Genomic DNA, 19,621 nt, shown 5'->3' with positions numbered 1-19,621 from the left:
AAAGAAGAAACAGAACTGTCATTATGCACAGATGGCATGGCCTTGTATGTAAGATAACTAGAAATCTTAAAATGTTATAATTGATTAGAGTTTTCAAAGTTAGTGGATACAAAATCTATAAACAAAAGCCAATTGGATTTATATGTACTAGCCAAAAGTTAGAGAAGTATATTTTAACATATATATCTCTTAAAACAGTACAAAAATACAGCATACATAGGAAAACATGAAATACGGCTATAGAAAAAACTACAAACTTCACTGAAAGACAAAGAGAATCTAAATAGATGTAAAGACATACTGATCATAGACTGGGAAAATTATTTTAAAGATGTCAATTCTCTGTCAATTGATCTATAGACTCAAACCAATCCCAGTCAAAATCCTAAATAGATTGGTATGTATGTGCATGCCCTCATGTACACACACACATGTGAAGGACTAGAATAGCATATCTAATAGTGTATGGAAATCACAGGGCCAAGAACAGCAAAGATCTACCAGATAGGAAAATGTCTTATAAAGCTGTAGTAATTAAGACTGTATAGGATTACTGCTTAAGGAGTTAATTATATGTTAAGAAATGACAGCAAAACACACACACTATTCAACTTGATCTTGTTTCTATATGCTTCATAATATATTTTTATTTTTCATATGGCATTAGGCTACATTTCTGTTAATAATGATTAAACAAGTACAGACAAAAAGTCTTAATGGATGTCAAATCCAAAGGGATTTATGCTATAGGACTCTGTCCCTGCACTTTTTACATTTAATCTTCTTAATAAACAACATGAAATAATGAGAGACTTAAGTTTTAAAATTATCTTCCAATTATTTTTCTTTAAATTGCATATAATATGCATTTTATAAAGCACATTTTATAGGAATAATCATATTTAATCTTTATAACAAACTTATGAAATGAAGAGAAAATGTAATTTGGGGTGGAATAAGTTGGAACGTATTATTGCCTAAAGCCAACAGGATGTAATGGCCTGCATCAGGTTTAAAAAATGAATTATGCAAATACAAATGGAAGGAATCTAGTTTAATGGTAATTTTTAAATGGATTTGGAAAGGAGTCTTAATATTCAAAGAGATAATGCTAAATAGAATTAATGAAAGTCTTTTAGTCTGTTTAATAGTAGCAAAATATGCATTTCAAGGGAAGTGATGGCAAGCCATATGTTGCATTGGTCAGATAATACTAGGAATGCTGTGTTCAGTTCTAGGTACCATATTTTAAAGGACATTAATAAACTAGAGAACATCTGCTGAAGAAAGACCAAGATGATTAGAAAATTAAACTGTCAGAAGAGGAATGGTTGAGATTAGCCTGGAACATGAATACTCTCATCAAATATTTTAAAAGGTATCATGTAAAAAGAGAGATTGTATTATTTAACTTTGACTCAGAGAGGAGATATATGCTCAACAGATGAAAATTACAGTAATGCATATTTCAACTCTAAGTAAAGGGAGAACTTTTCTACTAATTCACTGTTCAATTTAACCTCACGGTTTGGTATTGTGCAGATTAAATAACCAGATAAGTGCCTAATTTTTTCTTTCTTATTTACTGAGGCATAACCCGCACAGAGTAAAGTGCACTGATAAAAAATGTATTTTTTATGATTTATCCACATCAAGATAAAGTACATTTTCCAGAACCCCAGAGATGAAGGCTGTACTCTTAGGGAGTTCACAGTCTCGAAGAGAAGACAGCATTAGAGAGGTACAATACCATACAATAAGACTTTGTCGCAATACAGTGTGACAAAGGGAAGGTTCAGAAGGTTCTTTGAGAGCATATAATGTGGAATTTAACCTGATCTAGGGATAAGAGTCAGGCACGACTGAGAGACTTCACTTTCACCTTTTACTTTCATGCATTGGAGAAGGAAATGGCAACCCACTCCAGTGTTCTTGTCTGGAGACTCCCAGGGACGGGGGAGCCTGGTGAGCTGGTCGCACAGAGTTGGACAAGACTGAAGTGACTTAGCAGCAGCAGCAGGGATAACATCAAATATCCCAAGGATGAGACATTTACACAAAGACTTGAGAGATGGGTGAAGCTAACCTGGCAAAGGATGAGTCTGTTTTGGAGTTTTTTTGCAAGATGGGCACAGTATGTACCCAAAAAGTAAGAGAGAGCATGGAATGTTCAAGAAACAGAAACAATTAGGAAGAGAAAGACAGAAAAAAAAAATTCAGATAAATAAGCACCAGGCAATTGCATTATTTTCTCTTAGCTGATCTTAAATAGCTTCTATCATCTTCACATAATATTGATGAGAAATAAATTAATTGACACGAACAAATAAACAAAAGAATAGGATAATTTTTTCTTCTCATGTCTGAGTTTCCCAGAACCTTCTGTTAGACTAAAGGTCCCTTTTCTAACAGCCCTCTCAACTCTTGCCTTTGTTTTATTTCCTTCATCTCCTGATATCTGGTCTTTCCAACAGCTTACTACATAAATATTTCTCTTGGGATTTTGTAGTCTTTAAAACAAAAGAGTTGCCTTTTACTTACTCAAGGATGAGACAGAAAAAGCAGTTTCACCAAAGTGTTATTCATTAACTATAAAATAAAAAATGCACACATTAATAAAAATATTAATAGTTACTGTAAGTTAAAACTTCAAAACTTTTGGAGCAGTCCTTTTTTATTTTTTTCATTTTTTTCTTCCATTTATTTTTATTAGTTTGAGGCTAATTACTTTACAATATTGTAGTGGCTTTTGTCATACATTGATGTAAATCAGTCATGGATTTGTTCCCCATCCTGATCCCGCCTCCTACCTCTCTCCATCCCATCCCTCTGGGTCTTCCCAGTGCACCAGCCCTGAGCACAATTTTTGTGGCATGCCCTGTTTATAACTTTCTGTAACTTATAATAATAACTAAAAAATTCATTGAAAGCTTATTCTGACAAAGAACTGTTCTAAGACCTTGACATGTGTTTATGTAATTCTTACAACAATCCATGAGGTAGATACTATCACTGTCTTGTACTCAGTTGCTCAGTCATGTCTGAGTCTTTGCAATCCTATGGACTCTAGGCCTTCTAGTTCATTTGTCCATGGGATTCTCCAGGCAAGAATACTGGAATGGGTTGACATTCCCTCCTCCAGGGGATCTTCCCAATCCAGGGATCAAACCCAGGTATCCTGCATTGTAGGCAGATGCTGTACCATTGCACCAACTACCTGGAAAGCCTTATCTTCCAGATGAGGAAATTACTCAGGGTAGCAGAACTAGTAAGAAAAAGAGTCTAAACCAGGATCTGCTTCAGATTCTCCAGTTCTAAGAAAGTACTTATTAATGACAATGATGAAATAATTCTAACATAGAAAATACCTACTTTGCAGAATTTCATACATATATCATTGAGGCCATTCACAGAGAGAGTACTTGCAGAGTGCTATATATATTTTTCTTGGAAAAATAAGCCCCATTGCATAAATAAGCCCTATAAGGAATTTCTGAAAAAGGACAATGGCCAATAGAATTATCATAAAGAACTTTGTGAATTATAAAGTACTGGGGAAAATATATAAAATATTATTGCCATGTGAATCAAAGCCTCTATAAGGTATTCTTATTTCTAGAGATTATGTTTTAGCCTGTAGGATGAATTTTTATGATAAGACTGGCAGGTGATCCAGGTAATAGATACAGGAGTCAATCTGGAGACTGAGATGACCTTTCTGTATCATTTAAACAAACATTAAAACCAAGTGTTTCTTCTTTCCTCTAACTCCATATTGTACTTAGTTTAATGTATGTATGTATCTATGAACATTTATCCCCCCCAACCTATTAGCAAATACAAAGTTTGAATTGTTGAGGAGGGCAGGTGGGTTCAAGGGGCTAAGCCATGAGTGACTGCTCTGGTTTCACACTGTCCTAGTTGGTCCTCTGAACAATAAATAGCTCTGCATGCGCTCCAGCTGTGTCCGACTCTTTGCGACCCTATGGACTGTAGCCTACCAGGCTGCTCTGTCTGTGGAATTTTCCAGGCAAGAATACTGGAGTGGGTTGCCATTTCCTCTTCAGGGGATCTTCCCAACCCAGGGATCAAACCCTCGTCTCCTGCACTGCAGGCAGATTCATTACTGCTGAGCCAGTGCGGAAGCCCAAATAGTTCTGTCTGTATATCCTAATGAACTCAAGTCTCAAGAGGTCCCACAGACATTTCAGCAAGATGCTTTCATTTGGTACAAACCCCAGATTGCTGTTGGAAGATTGTTTTATTTTTGAATAGCTGGAACACATACTACCTTTTAAAACTATAATTAATGATTGTTTTCTTAAGCATCAGTCATTGAATTTGGACATATGCCACCGCTGGATTTGTTTATATAAATTTGTATTTGAGAATATTAATAGTAGAATATAATCTACAGTCTTCATTCACATAAATTGCAGTAAATTATAGTTCACCAAATTGCTGTACTAAGAGGAAAATAGAAATGGTTGTAGATTTCAGAGTAAACAAAATATTCCAAAAATAATTAGAGTTGTTACCTTAAAATAGTCAGTTGTTTCTAAAAAGTGATCAATATTAAGCAAAGACACTTTCATCTCAAGTTATATTTCATTGACTTTATAGTTATCAATCTTGTTTCCCCCCAAAACAATTTATTTTATAAAAAATGGCCTTTTATTTATTCTTCTGGGGAAAAAGCAATGTACAAAGAAGAATATGAAAACACTTATATGGATGTGTAAATTTCATTTGTAGAAAGTTATATGTCACTTCTGTTTTATGATTTATTAACAGCACAATTTATTTACTATAGAGGATTTGATGTATTTTAAAACCTTAGGAAATAAAATCAGTTTTTTTTACTTGTTTGTTTTGTTTTACTTTTGAAGTAATGATCTCTTGAATAAACTAAAGTTATTAGGAAACATCCTTTTTAAGTTTCCACTGTTCTATGCTAACTTAAGTTTAAATTATTCTATGCATATACAAAGCACATGTAAATGCTCACATAATATACAAGTTTCTTACATACTAAGTTTATATTGAAAAAGACAAAGAACACACTCATTTCTCAATATAAAACTAAAAAAACAAAAGCTTTAAAATCTGTGTTTAGCCCTGATTAAGATGACTGATAAGACCTTCCTGGAAGCTAACAATTACACAAACAAGAAAATTAAGAGCTGTTCTCTAAAATAAAACTGCAATCAAAATGTTTATCAATAAAAGTGTACAGATTTCTGTTTCAAAAATTGTCAGAGTTAACTAGAAGCAATTCAAATTTGATTCCAAATGATTTTGTACCATTATACAACTGAAAAAAGTTCACCAAAAGCTGATGAAATCTATAGTGTATTAGATTGCTTCATATAAGCTCAACTTAGGGAGGGGGGGAAGTCACAAGGGGTTGACTTTTAATGCTAATTTTGATTTCTAATGCTTACAATAAATTAAGTCAACCACTTTCCAAGTTCTGGACTGCCACACATGAACTAAACTGCTCTGTGGGGATAAAACACTTTAGAAGCTTATAATTCCTACAGAGTGTTTTGATTATTTTATACAAACTAAACTCAAACAGCAAAAAATTTCACAAGGGAAACAGTTGTGTGGTTTAAGGCCATATAATCTGTTTTCAACCCTTGTCTTTGCCTTGAGTTCAAGGCATATTCATTAACTTGAAACAATAAACTCAAACTTGAACATTTCTGGAAAGAATTCAAATCAGGACTTTGGCAAGATCAATGCCAAATAGTACATACAGGCTCAATATGATTTTATACAGATGTATAGGGCATATAGGTGATGTAGGCAATGCCAAAGTTTTAAATGAGCAACTGATATATTGCACATCATTGGTTTATATATGTGCACTACCCCTTCTTCCCCATAGACACAGTTTTCCAGCTTTCACTGTATTCTAGCTTTTACCTAAAAAAAAAAAAAAAAAAAACGGAATATAGTTGCTTCATCCTGCTGTGTCAGTATCTGCTGCACAACAAAGTAAATCAGCCCCATTCACACATATGTGCCTCTTTGGGGGATTGCTTTCTCATTCAGGTCACCACAGAGCACCAAGTAGAGTTCCCTGGGCCAAACAGTGAGTTCTCATCAGTTATCTATTTCATACACAGGAGTGTATACATGTCAATCCCAATCTCCCAGTTCATCCCACTGCCCACTTTCCTTTTTAGTATCCATAGATTTGTTCTCTACATCTGTGTCTCTATTTCTGCTTTGCAAGTAAGATTATCTACACTATTTTTCTAGATTCCAAGTATACAAATTAATATATGATAACTTGTTCTCTTTCTGACTTACATCACACTGTATGACAGTCTCTAGTTTCATCCACATGTCCACAAATAACACAATTTCATCTGTTTCTACAGCATGTACCACATCTTATTTATTCATTCCTCTGTCGATGGACAAATTGTTTAGTCTCCAAATGCTCAGCGATCAATGCAAAGAAATAGAGGAAAGCAAAATGGGAAAGACTAGAGATCACTTCAAGAAAATTAGAGATATCAAGGGAACATTTCAGGCAAAGATGGGTTTGATAAAGGACCGAAATGGTGTGGACCTAACAGAAGCAGAAGATATTAAGAAGAGGTGGCAAGAATACACAGAAGAACTGTACAAAAAAGATCTTCATGACCCAGATAATCACAATGGTGTGATCACTTACCTAGAGCCAGACATCCTGGAATGTGAAGTCAAGTGGGCCTTAGAAAGCATCAATACGAACAAAGCTAGTGGAGGTGATGGAATTCCAGTTGAGCTATTCCAAATCCTGAAAGATGATGCTGTGAAAGTGCTGCATTCAATATGCTAGCAAATTTGGAAAACTCAGCAGTGGCCACAGGACTGGAAAAGGTCAGTTTTCATTCCAATCCCTAAGAAAGACAATGCCAAAGAATGCTCAAACTACCGCACAATTGAACTCATCTCATACACTAGTAAAGTAATGCTCAAAATTCTCCAAGCCAGGCTTCAGCAATACGTAAACCGTGAACTTCCAGATGTTCAAGCTGGTTTTAGAAAAGGTCGAGAAACCAGAGATCAAATTGCCAATATTCGCTGGATCATCGAAAAAGCAAGAGAGTTACAGAAAAACATCTATTTCTGCTTTATTGACTACGCCAAAGCCTTTGCCTGTGGGGATCACAATAAACTGGAAAATTCTGAAAGAGATGGGAATACCAGACCACCTGACCTGCCTCTTGAGTAGCCTGTATGCAGGTCAGGAAGCAACAGTTAGAACTGGACATGGAAAAACAGACTGGTTCCAAATAGGAAAAGGAGTACGTCAAGGCTGTATATTATCACCCTGCTTACTTAACTTATATGCAGAGTACATCATGAGAAACGCTGGGCTGGAGGAAGCACAAGCTGGAATCAAGATTGCTGGGAGAAATATCAATAACCTCAGATATGCAGATGACGCCACCCTTATGGCAGAGAGTGAAGAGGAACTAAAAAGCCTCTTGATGAAAGTGAAAGAGGAGAGTGAAAAAGTTGGCTTAAAGCTCAACATTCAGAAAACTAAGATCATGGTATCTGGTCCCATCACCTCATTGGAAATAGATAGGGAGACAGTGGAAACAGTGTTCAGACTTCATTTTTTGGGGCTCCAAAATCACTGCAGATGGTGATTGCAGCCATGAAATTAAAAGACACTTACTCCTTGGAAGGAAAGCTATGACCAACCTAGATAGCATATTAAAAAGCAGAGACATTACTTTGCCAACAAAGGTCCGTCTGGTCAAGGCTATGGTTTTTTGAGTGGTCAAGCATGGATGTGAGAGTTGGACTGTGAAGAAAGCCGAGTTCCGAAAAATTGATGCTTTTGAACTGTGGTGTTGGAGAAGACTCTTGAGAGTCCCTTGGACTGCAAAGGAGATCCAACCAGTCCATTCTAAACTCCTTTAGGATCAGTCCTGGGTGTTCACTGGAAGGACTGATGCAGAAACTGAAACTCCAGTACTTTGGCCACCTCATGCGAAGAGTTGACTCATTGGAAAAGACATGATGCTGGGAGGGATTGGGGGCAGGAGGAGAAGGGGACGACAAATGGCTGATGGCATCACTGACTTGATGGGCATGAATTTGAGTAAACTCAGGGAGTTGGTGATGGACAGGGGGCCTAGCATGCTGCGGTTCATGGGGTCTCAAAGAGTTGGACACGATCGAGTGACTGAACTGAACTGCTTGTGTTTTTTACAGGGTTTTTTTTTTTTTTTTTTTTTTTTCTGTAATTGGTTCCTAATCTCATAGCATTGTGGTTGGAGAAATGCTTCGTTCAATTTCAGTTTCCTTAAATTTACCAAGGCTTGATCTGTGACCCAAGATGTGATCTATACTAGAGAATGCTCCATGTGCACTTGAGAAGAAAGCATATTCTGCTGCTTCCAGATGACATGTCCTATAAATAACGTCTCAGTCTATCTGGCCCAATGTATCATTTAGGGCTTGGATTACTTATTAATTTTCTGTTTGGATGGTCTATCTGTTGGTGTAGGTGGAGTGTTAATGTCCCTCACTATTATTGTGCTACTATTGATTTCCCCTTTAATGGCTATAAGCATTTGCCTTATGTATTGAGGAGTTTCTATACTGGGTGCATAAATATTTACAATTGTTATATCTACTTCTTGGGATTGATCCCTTGATCATTATGTAGTGTTGTTCTTCCTTGTCTCTTATATTGGTCTTTATTTTAAAGTCTATTTTGTCTTATGTGAGTACTGTTACTCTTTCTTTCGATTTCCATTTACATGGGATCTTTTCCATCCCCTCACTTTCAGTCTGTATGTGTCCCTAGGCCTGAAGTGGGTCTCTTGTAGACAGTATATATATATGGGTCTCGTTTTTGTATCCATTCAGCCAATCTGTACCTTTTGATTGGAGCATTTAATCTATTTACACTGAAGGTAATTATCGATATGTATGCTTCTATTACCATTTTCTTAATTGTTCTGGGTGTTTTTTTTTTTTTTTTTTATCATTTTCTTCTCTTGTGTTTCTTGCCTAGAGAAGTTCCATTAGCATTTGTTGTAAAGCTGATTTGGTAGCATTGAATTCTCTTTGCCTTTGCTTGTCTATAAAGCTTTTGATTTCTCCATCAAATCTGAATGAGATCCTTGGTGGGTAGAGTAACCTCAGTTGTTAGGTTTCCCTTTTCATTACTTTAAATAAATCCTATCACTCCTCTGGGCTGCAGAGTCTCTGCTGAAAAATTAGCTGATAATATTACAGGGATTCCCTGGTATGTTGTCACTTTTTCCTAGCTGCTTTTAATAGTTTTTCTTCGTACTTGATTTTTGTTGGTTTAATTAATTTAAATTCAGTTTAATGATTTTGCTAATTTGCATGTCGCCATGTTTCTTCTTGGGTTTGTCCTGTCTGGGACTCTCTGTGTCTGCCAGACTTGTGTAACTGCTTCCTTTCCATGTTAGGAAAAACTTTAATCATAATCTCTTCAAACAGTTTCCCAGACCATTTCTCTTTCTCTTCTTCTTTTGGGACTCCTATAATTCAAATATTGGGGTGTTTAACATTGTCCCAGAGATCTCTGAGACTGTTCTCATTTATTTTCATTCTTTTTTCTTCATTCTGCTCTGTGGCAGTTATTTCCACCATTCTATCTTCCATCTGACTTCTCTGTTCTTCTCCTTCAGTTATTCTATTTATTCTTTCTAATGTATTTCCCATTTCAGTTATTGTGTTGTTCATCACTGATTGTTTGTTCCTTATTTCTTCTAGGTCCTTGTTGAACATTTCTTGTATCATCTCAATCTGTGCCTCCATTTTATTTTTGAGATGTTGGATCATCTCCACTATCATTACTCTGAATTCTTTTTCAGGGAGATTGCCTATTTCCTATATATTTGGTCTTATTGGTTTTTTGCCTTACTCCTTAGTCTGCAACATATTTCTCTGCCATCTCATTTTGTCTAATTTACTGTCTTTGTGGTCTCCTTTCCATAGGCTGCAGGATCACAGTTCCTCTTGCTTGTATGGTCTTCCCCTTTGTGGGTGAGGTTGGTCTAGGGCTTGTGTAGGCTTCTTGGTGTGGGGGACTGGCGCCTGTGGCATGGAGTTGGGTGGAGCTGGGACTCTGCCCTCTGATGGACAGGGCCACATCAGGTGGTGTGTTTTCGGGTGTCTGTGAGCTTAGGATGACTTTAGGCAGTCTGTCTGCTGATAGGTGGGGCTGTGCTCCTGTCATGCTGGTTGTTCAGTGTGAGGTGTCCAGCACCATCCCATAGGCAGTTAGGTGAAGCCAGGTTTTGGCGTTGAGACAGATATCTCTGGGGGAGTGTACTCCCTCAGAGTACAATTAATACTCCCTGGACCCAGGAATTCTCTGGTGGTCCAGGATCCTGGGCTTGATGTTCCCACTCCACAGGTCCAGGCCCAACCCCTGGCTAGATAACCCAGAGCCTGAAAGTTGTGCAGCAGGGCCAGAGCAAAAGAAAAAGAAAAGGAAAAAAAAGAAGAAGAAGAAGAAGAAAACATAGGACAAATAGCAAAAACAAAAACAAACAACACAAAAAGAGAAAAAAGAAAACAAGCAAACAAACTACTCCCAAGACAATTAAATGATAAAAACAAAAGCAAACCAACAGAAACAAAAAACCAGACAAAATTTAAAAAAATAAGAGAACAAAGAACTTAAAAATAAAAATAGTCAAAACTGAAATAACAAAAACAAAACAAACAAAAAAAATAAAATAAGAATGGAAAGCAAACTAAAAAAGCAAAGAACAGACAAAAACAAACAAACAAAAAACCACAGAGCAAAAACAAACCAAAAAAACTGCACAAAGCAAAACAAGAAAAAACAGAAAATTTTTTAAATATTTAAAAAGTAATAAATAATAAAACAATCACAACTGAACAAAACAGATAAAAAAGAATAATAAGATATGATAATAAGATAAGATAAAATAAGATTAAAATAAGATAATAATAAGATAAGATAAAAAATAATCAGTTCAGTCAGTTCAGTCACTCAGTAATGTCCAACTCTTTGTGACCCCATGAATCGCAGCACTCAAGGCCTCCCTGTCAATTACCAATTCCTGAAGTTTACTCAAACTCATGTCCATCGAGTAGGTGATGCCATCCAGCCATCTCATCCTCTTTTGTCCTCTTCTCCTCCTGCCCCCAATCCCTGCCAGCAACATGTCTTTTCCAATGAGTCAACTCTTTGCATGAGGTGGCCAAAGTACTGGAGTTTCAGCTTCAGCATCAGCCCTTCCAATGAACACCCAGGACTGATCTCCTTTAGGATGGACTGGTTGGATCTCCTTGCAGTCCAAGGGACTCTCAAGAGTCTTCTCCAACACCACAGTTCAAAAGCATCAATTATACGGTGCTCAGCTTTCTTCACAGACCAACTCTCACATCCATGCATGACCACTCAAAAAACCATAGCCTTGACCAGACGGACCTTTGTTGGCAAAGTAATGTGTTTGCTTTTTAGTATGCTATCTAGGTTGATCATCACTTTCCTTCCAAGGAGTAAGCGTCTTTTAATTTCATGGCTGCAATCACCATCTGCAGTGATTTTGGAGCCCCAAAAAATGAAGTCTGAACACTGTTTCCACTGTCTCCCCATCTATTTCCAATGAGGTGATGGGACCAGATGCCATGATCTTAGTTTTCTGAATGTTGAGCTTTAAGCCAACTTTTTCACTCTCCTCTTTCACTTTCATCAAGAGGCTTTTTAGTTCCTCTTCACTCTCTGCCATAAGGGTGATGTCATCTGCATATCTGAGGTTATTGATATTTCTCCCAGCAATCTTGATTCCAGCTTGTGCTTCTTCCAGCCCAGTGTTTCTCATGATGTACTCTGCATATAAGTTAAATAAGCAGGGTGATAATATACAGCCTTGACGTACTCCTTTTCCTATTTGGAACCAGTCTGTTGTTTCATGTCCAGTTCTAACTGTTGCTTCCTGACCTGCATACAGGCTACTCAAGAGGCAGGTCAGGTGGTCTGGTATTCCCATCTCTTTCAGAATTTTCCAGTTTATTGTGATCCCCACAGGCAAAGGCTTTGGCGTAATCAATAAAGCAGAAATAGATGTTTTTCTGGAACTCTCTTGCTTTTTTGATGATCCAGCGGGTATCGGCAATTTGATAAGAGGAATATTTTCCTGGGTCCTGTGCTATCAGTGTCCTTGTCCCCACAGTGAGCCGCAGCCAAGCTCCACCTCTCCAGGTGAACCTCCAATAGCTCTAGGTAGGTCTCTGTGTGCACTGTGGGGGCGACTCAGACTCTGACCTGGCCCAAGTCCCACGTGTACTTTCCCTCAAGTCCACTGCTGCTAAAGCTAGACCAGTGTCTTTTATAGGAATACTTCTCTATTCAAATGTTCTACAGGTGTAGTAGCTACTAAGCAGATCACAGGGATATAATCCATGACTTGCACAGCTGTCCAGGAATTTCTGTGCCTCTTGGTCTCACTGCCCCTGGAGTTCAGGTTTGGTTTTGACCCTACTTCTGGGTGTGCGCCATCATCAGGGGTCTCTTCCCTACCCCAGCGAGAGGGAGCAAAAGAAGTGGCTAACTGAGGCACACCGACTCGGGCTGAGGAGAGGTACAATGGCCACAAGTGGAGTAAGTAATGCACAAAGTGCCTGAAGTGGTGGAGACCAGAGCGCGGTTACAACAGACTGGGGTGCATGTGCTCGGGTGGGAGTCCCTCTCAGTTCCCTCGAAGGCAGGGGCTGGTGTGTGGGGGTGGTAGCAGCCCTGCCCCTTGGGTTTCTCATCTCCTAGGCAGATCACACTTCCTCTAGAGGTGCTCGTGGCCAAGGAGCCCCTCACTCCTGTCCCCTCTCTGGTGTCCACTCAGCAGACAGTGATCCTCTCCCCAGCTCCTCTCTCCTAACCCGTGCTTTAGCACTCAGCCCCCTCCAGCACTGGCATATTCGCATCACAGGCAGGGGTGTCCTGGGCTCTTCCAGAGGAGGCTCTGGCATGGGTGGCACTCAGACCCTGGACTGTAGGAAGGCAAAGGAAGCCATGGTTTTACCAGGCCAGTGAGCCTGCTCAGGTGGCTGCCTGTAGCATTTTTAGTACTGGATTATAAACTGCAGTTATAAATTCAACATTTATTTACAATAGAAATGGAGAATAGAGTTGGAATGAATATGAACACGCTTGCTCACTAGTGTCTGACTCTGCAACCCTTTGGACTATAGCTCACCAGGCTCCTCTGTCCATTGGATTCTCCAGGCAGGAATACTACAGTGGGTTGCCATTTCCTCCTCCAGGGGATTTTCCCCACCCAGGGATCAAACCCACGTCTCCTGTGTCTCCTGCATTGCTGGTGGATTCTTTACCTGCTGAGCCACTAGGGAAGCCTGAATAGAGAGGCATTAATTAAATATCATATGTAAAAGCCTGGGCCATGCCAGAGTAGATTAAAAAGAATCACACAGTCTAAGTAAGCAACTTCCTAACACCTTAGCCAAATGTGATGGAATTAAATAAGGCATTCACATGAGGAAATAAAAAAGGAAAAAAATGTACTTTTTAATGGATAAAAGTCTTTTTTTCTTTGCTATAAAATGAATGTGAGTTAAATCTGGGTGAAAGATGCAGCATACTGAGTTAAATTTAATAAGATGCAGCATATTGAAAAGAGAAGGAAACACTATAGCAATGAGTAGAAAAACAGAAAAAAACCTAGAAAACTATGAGGCTAAGGAAGGAAGAAATTATGTTCATAAGTAAAATCAGTCCACAGCTCAGTATATACTTCACTCAGGAGTGTCTAAAACAAAATCAGACAGTTTAGCTCACTCAAACCTAAAATATAGATGCCCATCAGCAGACGAATGGATAAGGAAGCTGTGGTACATATACACTATGGAATATTACTCAGCCATTAAAAAGAATTCATTTGAATCAGTTCTAATGTGATGGGTGAAACTGGAGCCCATTATACAGAGTGAAGTAAGCCACAAAGATAAAGACTAATACAGTATACTAACACATATATATGGAATTTTAAAAGATGGTAACGATAACCCTATATGCAAAACAGAAAAAGAGACACAGATGTACAGAACAGACTTTTAGATTCTGTGGGAGAAGGCGAGGGTGGGATGTTCAGAGAGAACAGCATTGAAACAAGTATACTATCAAGGGTGAAACAGATCACCAGCCCGGGTTGGATGCATGAGACAAGTGCTCAGGGCTGGTGCACTGGGAAGACCCAGAGGGATGGGATGGAGAGGAAGGCGGGAGGGGGGATCGGGATGGGGAACACATGTAAATCCATGGCTGATTCATGTCAATGTATGGCAAAAACTACTACAATATTGTAATTAGCCTCCAACGAATAAAAATAAATGGAAAAAAAATCTAAAAGAAATCAATGAACAAGAGAGAGAATATGAAACTTGTTGATTCCAAGCAGTTTTTCAAAATCATCTCTCTAACTCTAGTTGCACATTTCCCTTTGTAATAGCAAGGTTGAAAATCACTAATTCATACTGAACTAGCAATTGTATGTTTTTTGAAACATTATATGTCCAACTTTTTTTAAAGTTAGACTACTATAACAAAGTCAAGACACAACCAAAGAAAATGCCATTTAATTAAATGGAGGTTTGCCAAAATGAAGCCCATCATTTCTATTCAATCTCTCTACTGAGGTTTCTACTCAATCTATTCAATCTAAAGACTTTTCAAAATTTTACTGAACTATAAACAAAGCATCCACTGCTGCCATCATTCCCACACCCCACATCAGCCCCTAACCCAAAACACTAAGAATTTTTAGAATATTTGTTGAATAAGCCCTACCTCTATCTATATTTTCCATATCAGACACATATTTACTGCACAAATGCATGCATGAAAGACACCAGTCTAGACCCACTGTTCTATGTTCTACTTTATTACCACATTACTGGGTATTAAGAAGTATACTTTTTAACAGTCTCTAGGTTCATACTGTTTAACAGTCTCTAGGTTCATTCACCTCACTAGAACTTACTCAAATGTGTTCCTTTTTATGGCTGAGTAATATTCCATTTTGTATATGTGCCATAATTTCTATGTGTCATCTGTCCATGGACATCTAGGTTGCTTCCATGTTCCAGTTATTGTAAATAGTGCTGCCATGAATATTGGGGTACATGTGTCTTTTTGAATTATGGTTTTCTCAGGGTATATGCTCAGTAGTGGGATTATTGGGTCATATGGTAGTTTTATTACCAGTTTTTTTTTTTTTTTAAGTAATCTTCATACTGTTCTCCATAGAGGCTGTATCAATTTACATTCCCACTAACAGTACAAGAAGGTTCCTTTTTCTCCATACCCTCTCTAGTATTTATTGCTTGTAGATTTTTTGAGGATGGTCATTCTGATTGGCCTGTTATACACAGTGAAGTAAGTCAGAAAGAGAAAAACAAGTTTTGTATATTAACATGTATATATATGGAATCCAGAAAAATACTGATGAACTTATTTGCAGGGCAGAAATAGAGATGCAGGCATATGAAGAGACTTTGGACACAGGGAGGGAAGGAGAGGGTGGGACAAATTAAGAGAGTAGCCTTGAAACATGCATTACCACATGTAAAACAGATAGCTAATGAGAAGTTGATATATAACACAGGGAGCTCAAATGGTGCTCTGTGACCACCTAGAGGAGTGGGATTGTGTGGCGGTGGGGGGAGGTTCAAGAAGAAGGGGACGTATGTATATATATGGCTGATTTATGCTGTTGTATAGCAGAAGCCAACACAGTATTGTATATCAATTATCTTCCAATTAAAAATAAAATTTTAAAAACCACAGTAATATCATTATACCTAAAAATGAACAATATTTTCTTTATACCATGAATAATCTAGTCATTGCTGAAAGTTCCCAGGTAGTCTGAAATTTATTAATTTGACTGAATCAAGATCTAAACAAGGTCCATATACTGTAATTATTTGGTAATTAAATATTATAATATTTAATGCAAAAAAGTATAATGTTGTGGAAGTATATTTCAGGTCCCCAAACACAGTATATCTTATACCATAAATATACCATAAATTCAGTATTGACTCAAAGTCTTCTACTTCTTACTTCTCTACTGTATTCTCAGTAGAGAATTCTCATTTACCTACTCATTTAGTGGACCAGGATTTATCAAGTACCTATGATATACCAGGCACTGGCCCTGTTAATAGACATTCATGAACTCTGACCTTGAGAAGCCTAGCAGCACTTAGTATTCTAGCACACAGTATTCTGACAAGTTTCAATATAATATGGTAACTGCTAGGATATGGAAGGGCTTCCCTGGTGGCTCAGATAGTAAAGAACTGCCAGCAATGCAGGAGACCTGGGTTTGATCCCTGGGTTGGGAAGATCCCCTGAAGATGGAAATGGCAACTCACTTCAGTTTTCTTGCCTAGAGAATCTCACAGACAGAGGAGCCTGGCAGGCTATACTCAACAGGGTTGAAAAGATTCAAACACGACTGACTTTTACTTTTTCAATTTGTTGACTTGTTTATGCCTCCCTTTTTTTCAATCTACAAAATAAGGATTATTATAGTTTCCATTTCATAGGTATGTTATAAGGATTAAAGAGACCACTTTGCACAGTGTTTTGCTCTTAACTGATGCTCAATAAGTATAGCCAATTATTATATTATATGCCAAGAAATCTGAGTTGATTCAGAGTGAATCTATTTCCTCATAGTGGATTTTCATGTATGTCTTTAATGTCATAAGTGGAAATTAGTGACAAGTTTTAAGTTACATTCCTTTTTCTTAAATCCATAGAATATACTGAGTAAGCTCTCTGCATGATTGTGTGAAGATAAGGCCAAATTTGGAACAAAGCAAAAAGCCAGTGAAACTATAGTCATCTAGGTATTTTTTAATACTCAGATCATAATAGAGAAACAAATATGTTGCTTATTTTCAGATCTTATTTTTCCTGTATATTTGTTAATCTGCATTTACTATCTGAGAGTATATTCTGGACAGCTAACCATGTATAATCACAGATAAAGCTACTGTGGAAGCCTGACTGACTTTCCTAGCTGTTTCTGCAAGATTTCTTAGTCACTGCATTCTATGGAATTTTAGTAATACAACACTGTAAGGCATCTGCAGCCTCTGGGTTAGCCAGACATGTGAACAACCTCAAGAAAATGCATCTATGTGTTCTAGGCAGTTTCCAACATTATTTCATAAGATTTCTACCAAGAGCTTGCACTATTTTATCAGCCAAATAAGGATTAAGTAGATCATTTTTGTAACATCGATTAGAGGATTTCTGTAACATTGCCCAATATCCTTCGTTATTATTTCAATGAGTTGCTTAATTTAAAGATAATGCTTAAGCTTCTCCTGTGCTTTAAGCCTCACATCTTAATTTTTTATGTTACAGCTTCCCAAATTTTATGTATAAAATGTCTCATTTTCTCTATGGTCTTTACTAAGAATTCCAGACTGTATGGTCTTCCTTCCTTGAGCTCAACTACCATTTTGCAGTTTGGTTTTGTTTCTTGTGAGTATTTTGGGTTGTTTTTTTTTTTTTTTTTTTGTATAATAGATTCTTTTACAAATTTTTCCAGCTTTATGGAGGCATAGTTGACAAAATTATAATGTGTTTACATACATTTAACATATACAATTTGATGATTTGATATATATATATACGTATATATTATAAAAAGATTTCCACAGTCAAGTTAATTAACACATGCTTCATTTTACATAGTTACTTTTATTTGCTTATTTATTTATATTGGAGCAAACTCTTAAGATCTGCTCTCTTAGTAGATTTTCATTATACAAAACAGTATTATTAACTGTAGTACTATGCTGTTCATTAGAACCTTAGAACTTATTCATCTTATAATATAAAGTTTGGGTCTTTTTACCAACCTCCCCCCACTTCCCTCACTCTCCAGGCCCTCACAATCCCCATTCTACTCTTTATTTCAATGAGTTCAATTTTCTTTTTTAGGTTCCACATATAAGTGTTTCCATGCAGTATTTGTCTTTCTCTGTCTGGTTTATTTCACTTAGCATAATGCCCTCCAGATTCACCCATGTTGTTGCAAATGGCAGGATTTCCTCCTTTTATAAGGTTAATATTATCCCATTGTGTGTATGTATGTGTGTGTGTGCATGTGTGTGTGTATACACATACCAAACTGACAATTCCTTTTTTCTGCTTTTAGTTATTCTTTAAAAGTCTTACATGTATAGGTCTCACAAAATTTTAACCTACCTAATGTCAGTGAACTTGTGTTCACAGGATAACCTCAAAATAGCACAACTTTATTTTTGAACAAGCATTCCAAAAAGTAGTATGCTCAGATGAAAGTTCTTCTCTTCAAAGTATTCACTCTGGGATTTGGTACCTGTTCAACACTGCTGCCATTTATAGTGCTATGAAGCTTATGGCACATTCTTCTGTACAGCCTCAGAAATAAAGAATCTTCTTTCTTTGAAAATGAAGTTTACTTTTCAAAACAGTCAGTAGTTGTCATCAAATCTATTACTAAAGTAAGTGAGTAAGCAAGGTAGTAGTCAGACTGACTTTTGTAGTTCAAATCATTCTGAATATAATTCCTGAAAAAACAGCTCCTCAAAATTTTCCAGTGCAGTAACTTTCAGCCTCCTATTGTTTTGACATTGTTGTAGACTTTACTTGTTTTTATATATCATTTTAGGACTGTTTGTTTTTAGTCTTGTATCTCCCCCTATACTTTTCCTCAGTACTACGTAAAATGAAGACACATGATGGGCAGCCAACCAATGTCTATAATACAAAACTCTACCCTTCTTTCTTTAGTAGGCAACCAGCAATCAGAAAGAGACATAATAAAAACCACCTGGGCAATTCCAACCAACTTAGAGTGCTTGGATTGAAATTAGTGGTTCCATTTCCATCAGAAATTGCTTTTTTTATTTGTTTCTTTTCTTCCATTTTTAGATTCAATGACACCCATTCTGATACCTAGTTAAAAATTCTAGACAAGTTTGGGTTTCAAGTTCCAGAAAACTAAGACCGAACTGCCAGAATACTATGCCCAGATTCTCTTGGCCTTACCTCCGGTCCACTGCTGTGCTTGGCCAGGTGACAAAAACAGTTTCAGGGGAGACAAAACCTATCCTGGCACAGGCTCTGAGGCTGGCACCCTCTCTTCAGGACTCTCATCACTCTGGCACGTGGGCCATGCTAGACTGACATGACAAGGCGAGGCGGCCATAAAGGGTAGAGGGGAGAAGAGTTAAACTCACTGACCCTTGACTGAGCTCTGCTTCTAGCTGTCTCCAACCTCTGCAGTTTCTTTTTTCCACTCTTGTCCTGGAGATTTCTGTGGGAATGGTGGAGTTCTGGAACCACAGTCCTACAAGTGGGAAGAGAGGACACAAGTTTAAATAACCCAAAGATGAGAGAAAGGAAAAAAAGATTAAAAAAAAAAAAAGAGGTAGATAAAAATAAAAAGAAACTGAAGGAAAAAAACCAACCAAGGTTAGATGAAGGAGGATGCAATGGCAGATCCAAGAATGAAGACTGAGCTAATAGAAATTAGCGTTTTTGACTGTTTGCTTGTTTGTTTTTTTA

The sequence above is a fragment of the Odocoileus virginianus genome, chromosome 5 (assembly GCF_023699985.2).
Source record: "Odocoileus virginianus isolate 20LAN1187 ecotype Illinois chromosome 5, Ovbor_1.2, whole genome shotgun sequence".
Taxonomy (NCBI): Eukaryota; Metazoa; Chordata; class Mammalia; order Artiodactyla; family Cervidae; genus Odocoileus; species Odocoileus virginianus.
The sequence above is the reverse complement of the archived record's forward strand: the minus strand, read 5'-3'. Positions refer to the sequence as shown.